Below are 12,082 nucleotides of genomic sequence, written 5' to 3'. Positions count from 1 at the left end.
ACAACAAACTTAAACACTTGTAGCCTAGAGGAGGCATGAGGATTAAACAAGAATGCAATGTCTGACACATTAACAGTAAGCATTAGCTCTTCGCAGTTGAGAATATTGGATATATTTTTGGTCTTGAAATATTAAAGTTCAAAAAACCTTGGAATGCCTCTCTAGGGAGCCGTGGTACTGTGAGGATGACCACCATAGTAATGACTTGATCCCACAGAATTCCTCTCGATGAGCTGGGTTTCCTCTCCATCTCAAGGTTCTCCTATATCACTACAAATGGGAACAGTGTTGGCAGTAGCAGTAAAAAGGCTGAATCATTGAGGCTGGGGGGAAAAAAAGAGCATAGGAACCAGCCTGTGATGTGACCAGGTGAAGTCAGGCAAGGGGAGCCTGTCTTGGTTTTTTCACCCTGTGTGCTGGTTATTTTCCATTTGTCCCTCTGAAGCCCTGTCCTAGGTCCCTATAAGCTGGAGTTTATAGGGCTGCATTACTCAGATTCCCTTCTCTTCTGTCTTCTAGAGGAGTTCAGCCAATATGAGGCACCAACAAGAGGTACGAAAAGGAGACTGGAGATCAGGAACATGTTCTCCAGTTCCCTTCCTGCCACACACATATGGCCTTGCCATGGTTTTCTACCAAAGGCAACAGCTCTAAAAAGTGACCCCTCCTGTTTTCTGGCAACAGCATCTTCCCTTATGTGGTCAGGCCTGAGTAGGATAATAATGTGCAAGGTTGGTTCTGGTGCTTTACCATCCCCTTGTCAGTTTCCTTAACCCTTTCCAGGCCTCTGTAGATAATCTCTTCAACTGCCACTTTCACCAGGCCACTGGTTTGGATGGGTCACACCAGATCCCAATACTATACAATCTTCACTCAGTACTGTCTTTGAGAAGTTGTCTGCTTCCTTAGCAGGACATGTAATCTGAAAGTTGACAACTTTACAGAACTAGTTCTACAGGAAAATGAATGGCATTCAGGGCTAAATGACCTTTACCAGGACTTCTAGACTTAAGAGGGGACTTGTCTACTTCACCCTTGCATCTAATCAACTGGCTTTAATAACCTGATGCTGTACTAAGCAAAGGTGTAATCACATAGAGAATCTTTATTCCAGAAAAGGAAGAACCCTTGAATGGAAAAATCAACAGGACTTGTCAATGAATTTGTTTTCTATCCCCATACTCCTCCTCCCTCAGCAGTTACCCTCCTATTTTAGTGAAGAGGTTTCAGCAGTCTTTTTTTTTTTTCTTTTGATGCCATTTGAGTCTCATCAATACTGCCTCACAACCTGGGGAATCATTTCCTTCGGAGTTTGGGCAGAGAAGTCCTGTTGTTGGAAGATCTCACAGCCCAAGTTACATACAAAGCTAAGTATAACTAGGGACTTCCAGACATCAGAAGTGATTTCTCTTGAAATCCAGCACACCTGTACTACATCAGACCTTACTAGAGCCGAGCCAAATGTCTTCAATCCCCTGGAATGGCCTCAAGCCCTGAAGAAGGCAGATTTTATTTGTATCCTTTCTCTTTGCTCCCCTGTACCTGACAACATACAGTGCTCTTTTTCCCAATGACCGTTTCCTCTCCATGTTTTCCTCTTTCTATTCATCTCCAGAAACCCCTCATAAATCTGAAAAGGGTACCCATGACTGGAGAGATGCACTTCCGTTGTTAAATGGGACTGGGCTGAGTCTTGGTTAACTTTGCTGACTGCCCCATTCCCATCCTTCCCTAAGATCGTAACATTCCTTAACATAGGTCTCCCTAGTCAAACAGCCTTCACACTTCAAACACAATAGAAGGGGAGGCTACTGAAGCTCCTGCTCAGAGTTGCCATGAGGATATAAGGAGTCAGGCCAACCTGCCACCTGAGCTCTATCCAAATACATCTGCCAACACCAACCAGATTTTTTACCATTCTTAACCCTACCCACTACCTTCCAACAAGGCTGAATTTTTCTACTTTCTAACTATATCATGTTCTTTTGCCTCCAAGAATTACCCATGTTCTTGGTGTTGGGATGGCATTCCTCTTCACCTAGCCAATCCTTACATATGCACCTTTCCATAACTTAGATGTCACCTTAAATCGCTCCAACCCTGTCTGTGCTCAGTGCCTGTCTTTGTACTATACACACACAGTGCTCTGAATTGCCTACTTACATGGATGATCCCTCAAACAATCTAAGTTTCATAAGAATAAGGAGCATTCCTATCTTCTCTAGTATAATCCCTGGGGTAACACAATGCCTAGCTATGTTGAATGAGAATAACTTATTGCGTATTGAAAACATTGGCAGGTGTCTTGGAGTGTTTTGGATTGCCATTAGCAATCTAGAGGGCCTCTTCAGACTCCTTGAATCTGTAAGGAAGCATGAGCTCTGTATGGATTCCACACTTCAAGTCCCCTCCCAAGAGAATTCCTTCCCTCTGAGTCTTGTCTTGGAGACTTACACAGGAGCACAGTCAGAAGTAGAATGCCCAAGGGTCCCAAGTCTGTTCATCCTAATAGTCTTGGAACCCCTCCTGATGACCTCTGTTCCTTTTCTAGATTCCCCTTTTATACAATGCTCTTACCTCTGCTGGGTAGTGTCAGCAAGAGCCTAGGGCTCTGCAAATGCCACTGAGGCCTGGCACTTATAAGCATTCTGTTCAGGGGTTGAGGGAATTCTATCTGGACTTGTTAACCTTCCCACTTCCCTTAGTAAAGAAGGAAAATAACAGGCTTTGTCCCAGAAGAGTGAACACAAAATCTAACCTTAAGCATAGCTATCCCTATTATGTCAGGCTTGGTCCAGAGAGGTCTCAGGAGAACAGACAGACTCTCTAATTGAGTCATGATTACTTGGGTGTCCAAGTCCTGCTCTTGCTGGTTGTATCTGGCCTCCCTGGAGTCTGTAGCTATTCTAAGGGCACCAGTAGAAATAGAAATCATAAAAGCTTTTATAGGAAAAGGATGAAGAATCTCCTTGTAATTAGAGTTCAGCATGGTTGTAAATATCTAATGAAGTTTTGATATTCTGAAAGTATTTGGAGGTGATAATAGTGTCTCTAAACTTTAAGACAAACCAAAAAATTGAAAAGAGAAACCAATGACTATTCCCTAAAAACCATATACTGTGGACTCCCCCCTCCCACCCCCACCCCACTCTGGTTCACATTATTGAGGAATGGATCCCATGGACTTGGAGGTAGAGCAGTGCATCTCCTTTATGTCTTTCTGAAACTAACCTTTCCAACCTAACATCCCATTCCCATTCCTCAGAAAGGAGAGAAGCCAAACTGAGAAAGTGGTTTATCTCTTGGTGTTGCTTTTTGTTTGTTTTGGGTGTGGGGCATAGAGAGGGAGAGAGAATCCTAAGCCTGCTCTGAACTCTTAGGGCAGAACCCAATGTGGGGCTCAAACCCACAAACCTTGAGATCATGACCTGAACCAAAACCAAGAGTATGTCGCCCAACCAACTAAGCCACCCAGGCACCCATCTTGGTGTATCTTAATGGGATGCTTATGTGTTGGTGGGTATCATGATTTAGGACTGTGGCAAGACATGGACTTCGAAGCTCCAAAGGCTTGAGTTTGCAAGCTAGTTCAGTCATAATACCCACTGTGTGACCTTGAACAAGGTTTTTTTGTTTTTTTCCTTAGTGTAAAGTAGGAATAATCATCTCTGGGTAGCTTTCATAATTGAGATACTGTGTATGAAGAGGCTTGTAAGAAAACCTATCAGGCACTTAATAAACAGCATTGTTAGAACTACTATAATTTTTGTGTCTTTCAGAAGCATTAGCTCTCATCAGCCTAGGAGACCTCCTGTCTCCTTTGGACCAGGAACCAACATGGTCAGAACAGGGGTTAATGCAGTAGAATCAATACACGAAGGCTCTCATTTTTACTCCCCTTCCAGAGTATCTTATTTTCCAACACCTCAGGAAAATCTGGGAACTCTAGAACCTTGCTACCTCCTTCCCAACCTTAAGTTTATATTCTATGTAAAACTGCTTGTAGCTGCAGGGTAATTCCTTGCTTTTGTGCTTGTGCACATGTTATACCCTCTGCCAAGTAAAGTAGGAATGTCATCCCAGATATAAATCTATATCTAGCTTTTGAAACTTGGTTCAGTAAATACCACATCCAATTGAACTCCTCCTTTAAATTTAGAATTTAGTAGGTTGGCTATGATTCTTATTCATATCTTGCATGATACACTGATTTATCGACTATAATTTCTAAGTATCAATTGAATCATGTTAAAGGTTATAAGGCCTCTTTAATAATTTGACTTTATGGACCAACTCAAGACCACCTTTTTCAACTGATAGAGAAGTATGCATATGAGCTGTGTAAAAGAACATTAAAGATACTAACATTCCCCATAGGATATCTTAAATCTGTATTAAATGGGAGTCAGAAGTCTATTCAGCCTTGGAAGCAGAGATGAATCCGAAATAAACATGGTCCATACACATTCTAGCACTGTCCAGGAGAGGGCATCCTGGCCCAAGGATGAGAGACCATGACAGCTCCACAACACAAAGGAAAACCTCAAGCTTCATGTTAAACATGTTAATCCTATGTTTGAATGTGTTGATTCAGCTTTGCCTTCATCCAATCAGCCCTGTCTTACAACATGGCTTCCCTTATAAGTCCATCAAATATAAGGAGGCTATTCTGGTCAGGCTAACCTATGGATACCAGGGACCCAAAATAAATTGAATATTGGATTTCTGGTTTATAACTCTTTTTTTTTTTTTTTAAGTTTATTCTTTTTTTTTATTTTTTTTTCAACGTTTTTTATTTATTTTTGGGACAGAGAGAGACAGAGCACGAACGGGGGAGGGGCAGAGAGAGAGGGAGACACAGAATCGGAAACAGGCTCCAGGCTCCGAGCCATCAGCCCAGAGCCCGACGCGGGGCTCGAACTCCCGGACCGCGAGATCGTGACCTGGCTGAAGTCGGACGCTTAACCGACTGCGCCACCCAGGCGCCCCAGGTTTATAACTCTTTCAATGAGTTGTATTCTTGCTCTGAAATAAGCCATCCTTCATGTGAAATTCCTAAAAAAAATAACTCTTCAGTGTGATAGGCCAACTCCTGAATTGGAGTAGGTGGGAATAAATATTTGAGTGACATGCATACATCTTCTCTGAAGCCTGAAGGCTGATTTTTTTTTCTCATCCATAAATGGGAATACTGGTGCTCAACATAAAGAACTTTTCCAAAAATCCTCCTAGCTTATAAGTGGTAGAGCCAGGATCTGGGATCAAATTCGAGCCCCTTCTTACTTCTGAAGGAAGTGGTATACTATAGTGGGTAAGATCTTATACGTGAACCCACATCTGTCTAGTTGATTACCAGTACTGACACTTCCTAGACATGTGTCCTTGACCAAGTTATCCTCAAACCCGGGTTTTCCTTATCTTGATCCCATCCTTGACCCCCCCACACACACACACCCCTGAGTTTTCACACCTTTTGTGAACTTTATCACATCCTTTCTTATCCTGCACCTCCCTCTATATCCCTCATTCCACCAATCAACTTTCTCTGAGCCTCAAACCATCAGATCCCTAGCATCCCTTTACCCACTCCCACACAGTACCATTGGTGATTTACTCTTTTCTGTATTTTCCAGGATGTGGGAGGTTTCTGTTAAAGCCTGAAGTAACTGTGGATGTACAACTGGATGAGAGAATCCCCTTCAGATCCACATCTTCATAGGCATATTTGAAAATCTTAATTCAGGTGTCAGAATGACTTGACAAATGATGGGCTGTATTATACCAATAAACATAAAAAAGCTTCTAATTCTCAGTCATTAAATGAAATCCCTATCCCAGTATCAAGTACCCCCTCTTATATTCTCCTCCCCTTACTACCTTGTGCTGCTATACTTTCATTCCTGTGGCTATCATCTCCCAAATTCTTTTTCTCCTCTTCACCAAAACAACCTGAGGAGATGTGAGCTTCTATAATCCTCATTTCTCAGATGAAGAAACTGAGACACACCGAGGCTAACTAATTTGCCTGAAATTTACATAGGTAGTGTGTGAAAAACAAATTGGAATTCATATACCGTAGGTTCCAATTCTACATTTTTCATTGCTAGTTTGTCAGATGCTTTTTCTGCATTCATTGACTTCATGATTTTTCTTTTAGCTTGTTGACTTAATAAACTACAGCAATTCTTAAATGTTGAGTCAACCATGCATACTTAGAATAAATCTCAGTTGGTCACAGTATATGTGTTGCCAGATTTGGTTTGCTAATATTTTGCGGAGGATTTTTGTATCTGTTTTTGAGATTCCCCAGTGAACCCATATGGACTGTGTGTCTTGTGTTAGAAAGTTACTGATTCATTTTCTTTATATTCATCTATTGTTCGAGTTTCAGAGATGATCTCTCATAGAATTGGTCTGTTTCATTAGATTGTCAAATGTATGAGTATAGTTCAGAATACTCCTCTACCGTGTAGGGGTCCGTGGTTATGGTCCCTCTTTCATTTGTTTAATAATTTGTATCTTTTCCCCCCCTTAACCTGGCTAGAGGTTTATCACTTCTATTGATCTTGTAAAAGAACCAGCTTTTGGTTTGGACTTTCTCCATTGACTTCCTGACTTCAATTTCATTGATGTCTGTTCTAATTTCTTTACTGCTTACTTGAGGCTTAAATCCCTTCATCTAGTTTTCCAAGATAGAAGTATAGGTCCTCTTTTAGATCTCATTTCTTCTAATATATATTCAAGGCTAAATTTTTTTCTAAGCACTGCTTTCACAGCATTCCACAAACTTTGAATATAAAATTTAGAATACAAAATACAAATCATATTTTTATTGTAACTTCAAACTATTTAACTTAAGTCTTTGACCCATCTATTTAAAAAACATTTAACCTCAGTATTGGGTTTTCCAGCAGTCCTTACTTCTAGTTTAATTCCATTTTGGTATGAGTAGACTGACTTATTTTTAAACCTACTAGACAGTGTGTTTTATGGCCCAGAATCCTATCTTAGGGCTCAGTTGGTTAAGTGTCCAACTTCGGTTCAGGTCATGATCTCATGGTTTGTGAGTTTGAGCCCCACGTTGGGCTCTGCTCTGACAGCTCGGAGCCTGGAGCTCACTTTGGATTCTGTCTCCTCCTCTCATTGCCGCCACTCTGCTTGTGTTCTCTCACTCTCAAAAATAAACATTTAAAAAAGTGCTATCTTCGTGAATGTTCCACGTGAGTTTGAAGAATATTCTGTTAAATAATGTAACTTACAGAGGTCAGTTAGATCCAGTTGATTGATGGTGCTGTTCAATTCAACTATGTCCTGATTTTCTACTTGCTGGATCTATCACTGATAGAGGGAAGTTAATCTCCAACTATAATTTTGGATTCATCTATTTCTCCTTGCAGTTCTAGCCTTGCATGTTTTGATCTGTAAAGTGTATACACATTAAGGATTGTCTTGGAGAGTTAACCTCTAGCATTATTTAAATTTTTTTAACGTTTATTTATTTTTGAGACAGACAGAACATGAACAGGGGAGGGGCAGAGAGAGAGGGAGACACAGAATCTGAAACAGGCTCCAGGCTCTGAGCTTCCAGCACAGAGCCTGACGCGGGGCTCGAACTCACGGACCGTGAGATCAGGACCTGAGCCGAAGTCGGACGCTTAACCGACCAAGCCACCCAGGCGCCCCAACCTCTAGCATTATTTAATGCCCCTCTTTAATCCCAGTAATTTTCCCTTGCTCTAAACTTTGTCTGAAATTAACCAGATTTCTTTTGACTAGTGTTAGTAAAGGGGTAGCAAAAGACCTATTATGCAAAGGGATAGTGTTAGTAAAGGGATAGCAAAAGACATATTATGCATCTTTATGCTTAAAGTAGATTTCTTATATACCACATATAATTGGTACCTATTAACCCACTCCAAACCCTTTTTAAAGACCAATATTAAAATCCAAGAGTGCAAGGTCAAGGTCTCACACCCTTGAACAGTAGTCAGGATTGCTATAAGGACTGGCTAAAGATACCATTTTTAGATACCTGATCTTTGATCCTGGCCAGACTCAGCTGACCTGTTACTGTCCAAAGTCTTAAAGCTGGAGAGGTCTCCTGGCATATCTCCTCCTCTGGCTTCTGACCTTTTTCTAATTCACATTGACTTAGGATCTTCCATTACAGAACAAACCAGTAAGAATTGCAGAAGTGTTTGCTTTGCCTTTCCAACAATCTTCCCTTGCCCATATACCAGACACTGTTAAGGACAGGGGTTGTTACAATAATTGTACTTAGAGGCTCAGAGCAAGAGAATGTTACCTTTGTGTATTAACCAACTATTGGCTTTCCTTCATTGTTTAACCCACTTATTCCTTTACCTTCTGGTAAAGCTATTTCCCCTGTCCATTTGTCATTTTTTATCTAGACTTTTCCACCTTCTGGAAGGGATATTACTTTCAGCCACTGTACTGATCCACATTGCTGGCAGTAACACTAATCTAGCAAGTGCCTCGCCCTTAGCCCACTTCCATTCATGTAGGGTAGTTTACAAAAGTAGAAAACTAGCAGGCTATCCTCACCAGGAAATACAGCTGCATTTACTGTAACTGCATTCACTATCATTCCCAACTTCACCAGAATAGGGTGCAGCTACAAGTCATGCCATCAGCCCCTAGGAATTCAGAGTTTCTTGCTTTGGAATCCTCCCCCACTTTCAGCACCCACGGTAGCATCCCTGGTCCCTGGACCACTATAACAAGTAGGGAAAAAAATTGAAGTGATACAAAGAATTGTGTAGTCACACCAGTATTCTCCCCCATTCTTCACCCAAATTTCCATGAAAAACAGAAGAATCTATCCAGTGGGGACCTTCCCTTAGTCCCCCTCATATTGAATATAACTACATATTCATGGAGGCATGTAAGCCAGCTATTCATGTTTTTGTCTCTTCCCCATGTCTCCCCATTTTAGACAGCAAAAATTTCAACTGCCAATTCCAGTTCTCTATCAGACCATTACTATGAGGGTGATAAACATGTCCATTTGATGTGATATCTTATCCCCCCTGTTGGACATTATGGGCTGAAAAATGAATCCCTTGCTCTGAACAAATGTAATTCAGTGGCCCAGATTGGTGCAGTATTTTCTGTTTCAACCTCTTAACAGTATTTTGGGTACTTATATCTATCACTGAATGTGAAGACCCAGTCTAGAGCATCTATTCCTATTAGGATCCATTTATAGCTCCCCCCTCAAGGGTTACTGGCATTGGCCTATGTAATCCATTTGCCAGCTATGTGTGGGGCCTTCCTTCCCATCACCCAGGAATTTTTCCCATAACCATATGCAGTCTCTCTTGTTGACAGAACCGTTCTGACATTTTGTGCCTTGCAGGGTGCAAGAAGAATGTCTAGATTCAGCCCAACTCTACATTGCTACAGTACCACTATGTCCACTCACTTCATAGACCTACATAGCCACCTCGAGCACATGGAAAAGTCCATCAGGTAGTTCTAATTCCTTTCCAAACCTGGAAGAGGTTCTTCCAATGGGCATCAATATGTCCTACTCCGATGTGCCCCTTATGTTCTGGAGTGACTTCCACAGGGCCATGCCCCATTTAGGCATCCCTTTTAATAGTCAAGTTTTCCATTGCCAATCTACCTGACCATACAGCCAGGCTATTGGTTATAGCCTATGAGTTGGTAAATAAACCTAGGGGCTTTTTACCATTGCACCATTCTTCCATCACTGCTAGATAAATATGCAATGCAGCCTATTAAGCTGATTTATTCTTAGCTTCTTTAATCAAAGCCTTTCTATCTGGTGGTCTTATGTGGCAGTTTCCCAAATGGGATGTCATCCATTCATCTTGAAACTGCTGCCCAAAAACCAAGCAGCTCTTTGTTGTTCACTCAAGAGCTGTTCACCAGATACTGTCCACGTGGCAATTCACTCTAGCAGTTCCTCAGGTGGCTCCAAAGTTGGCCCTAGAGGAAAAGGGATAACCTGCTCATGAGTATGATGGGTACCTCCTTTCAGTCCCCTGGTTGCATGCTTCTACACAAATCATTGCATTTTATTGAACCCCTCTAGGAATTGCCTTCCTTGTTAGTGTTTCTCTGACATCACCCAAGACCCTACAGGTATCTCAGTTTTCAGGATTATGTCCTTCAGTCATTGAAGCAGTCTTAATGCCCAAAAGAAGGCTAAGATCTCTTATGGCATATACTAGATGGCAACATCTGAGAATTCTTTGTTCCAAAATCCCAACAGTTGCTTCTAAGAGACCCTCATGGACTTTTGCCATAAGCTCCAGTCTACATGAGTACAGGTGGAAGATACTTGGAAAATCCTGAGTGGGGGTCATAAGAACCCAAAGGCATTAGGAGAGCCAGCCTGTAGAAGTCAGACATGGCTGTTCTTGTTCAGGTCCCTATTCAAATACAGCTTTCTTTCAGGTAATCTTATAGATAAAAGCTAGCAATATTGCCAGATATGGAATGAGTTCTCCAAAATCCAAATAAACTAACCAAACTCTGGGCTTCTTGCTTGGTTTTAGGAGTGGGTAGTGACAGTTTGTTCATAATCACTTGAATATCCCAGGTAATTCCTGCCCAAGTTATACCCAAGAATCTTACCACTTGTACAGGTGCTTGAACATCTGCTGGATTTACTAACCAGCCCCAGTTGGCCACTAAAATCTACCTGGATTTAATTTGAGATAATACACTACACTGATATCATAACTGAGATCTGCATCCAGTCCAAATCCCTTCTAACAAAATTATGGCAGTAAGTGGGCGAGCTCAGAAAACCCTGTGGCAGACAGTAAAGGTAAGTGGGTTCCTTCCCAGGTGAAGGCAAACTGTGGTTGGCTCTTTTCCATGAAGACATAGCAAATATCTGTAAAATTAATCACTAAGTACCAGCCTTCTTCCCTCCATTGTATTTTTTGTATGATTGAAACCAGTTCTGAAAATGCTGAGCTATACAACTTATTTAAGCCTCCATAATCCATGGTTAGTCTCCATGAACCATCTCCTTTTTCATGAGCCACACGGAATTTGTTGGTACCAATGATCCAACTTCCAGCATGTCATTAAAGTGGTAATCTTTTTGCCTACTAAGTATTCTGTGTGGTTCTAAGTGGACTCAGGCAGTTTCAGTAATTCCTACTTAGCACGTTCAATTAAAGCTGGTCTGAAGGTAGATTTCAAGGTCTTCTGTTGTACAGTATTAGGTAGGGGAAGCAATCTAGTTGGATATAATCTCCATCCCAATAATTCAGGTAAAGGAGATGTGACCACCTCAAAAAGTCTGTTTGAGAATCCCAATTTTTTTTTAACATTTATTTTTGAGAGACAGGGTGAGCAAGGTAAGGCACAGAGAGGGAGACACAGAATCTGAACCAGGCTCCAGGCTCTGATCTTTCAGCACAGAGCCTGACACAGGGCTCAAACTCCTGAACCACAAAATCATGACCTGAGCCAAAGTCCGATGCTTAACCGACTGGGCCACCCAGGCAACCCAAGAATCCCAACTTTGATCTAAATAAACTCCCACCTTTAATCTTATCAACTGCTATATTTCCATATCCTCCTCCCAACCTAATCTTATACCCCATTAAGACTTCAACAGATCTCAGATTCACAATACCTTGGCCTCCTGTGTCAAGGAGTCCAGAATTTTTTTTTCCTCCCTCTGTCATTTTATCTGCACATGTGCCCATGGCCTTGGGTCCCCAGGTGGTAGACCTTAATCTATACCTTGATTAATCTGCCTTTATCATAGCCCCAGGCATTTCCTGGTCAGGTTTCTCAACTTTATTTTTGCCTTTCTGCTTCTTAAATTCCTCCAAACTGGGGCAGATAGGAACAGATTTAGGGACCTCTAATATTGGGAGACCAACAGGATGTGCCTTTGACCCACCCAGTCCTTAGTGCTGCATCAACAGCTTTGTTTCAATTCCATCATTGTCCACTCTATCCATCCCATTTTCAACCATCTAAACTTCCACTCTGCTGAGTAGGGTTCCTTGACACTCCCCTTTCTCTCCCCTCTTTATTATTTTTATATTCTTGGTATCAGTAAGAC

Source organism: Lynx rufus, unplaced genomic scaffold (genome assembly GCF_022079265.1).
Source record: "Lynx rufus isolate CCGP_SWC_20201006 ecotype Redwood Valley unplaced genomic scaffold, mLynRuf1.p SCAF_9, whole genome shotgun sequence".
NCBI classification, from domain to species: Eukaryota; Metazoa; Chordata; class Mammalia; order Carnivora; family Felidae; genus Lynx; species Lynx rufus.
Note: the sequence above shows the minus strand (reverse complement) of the source record.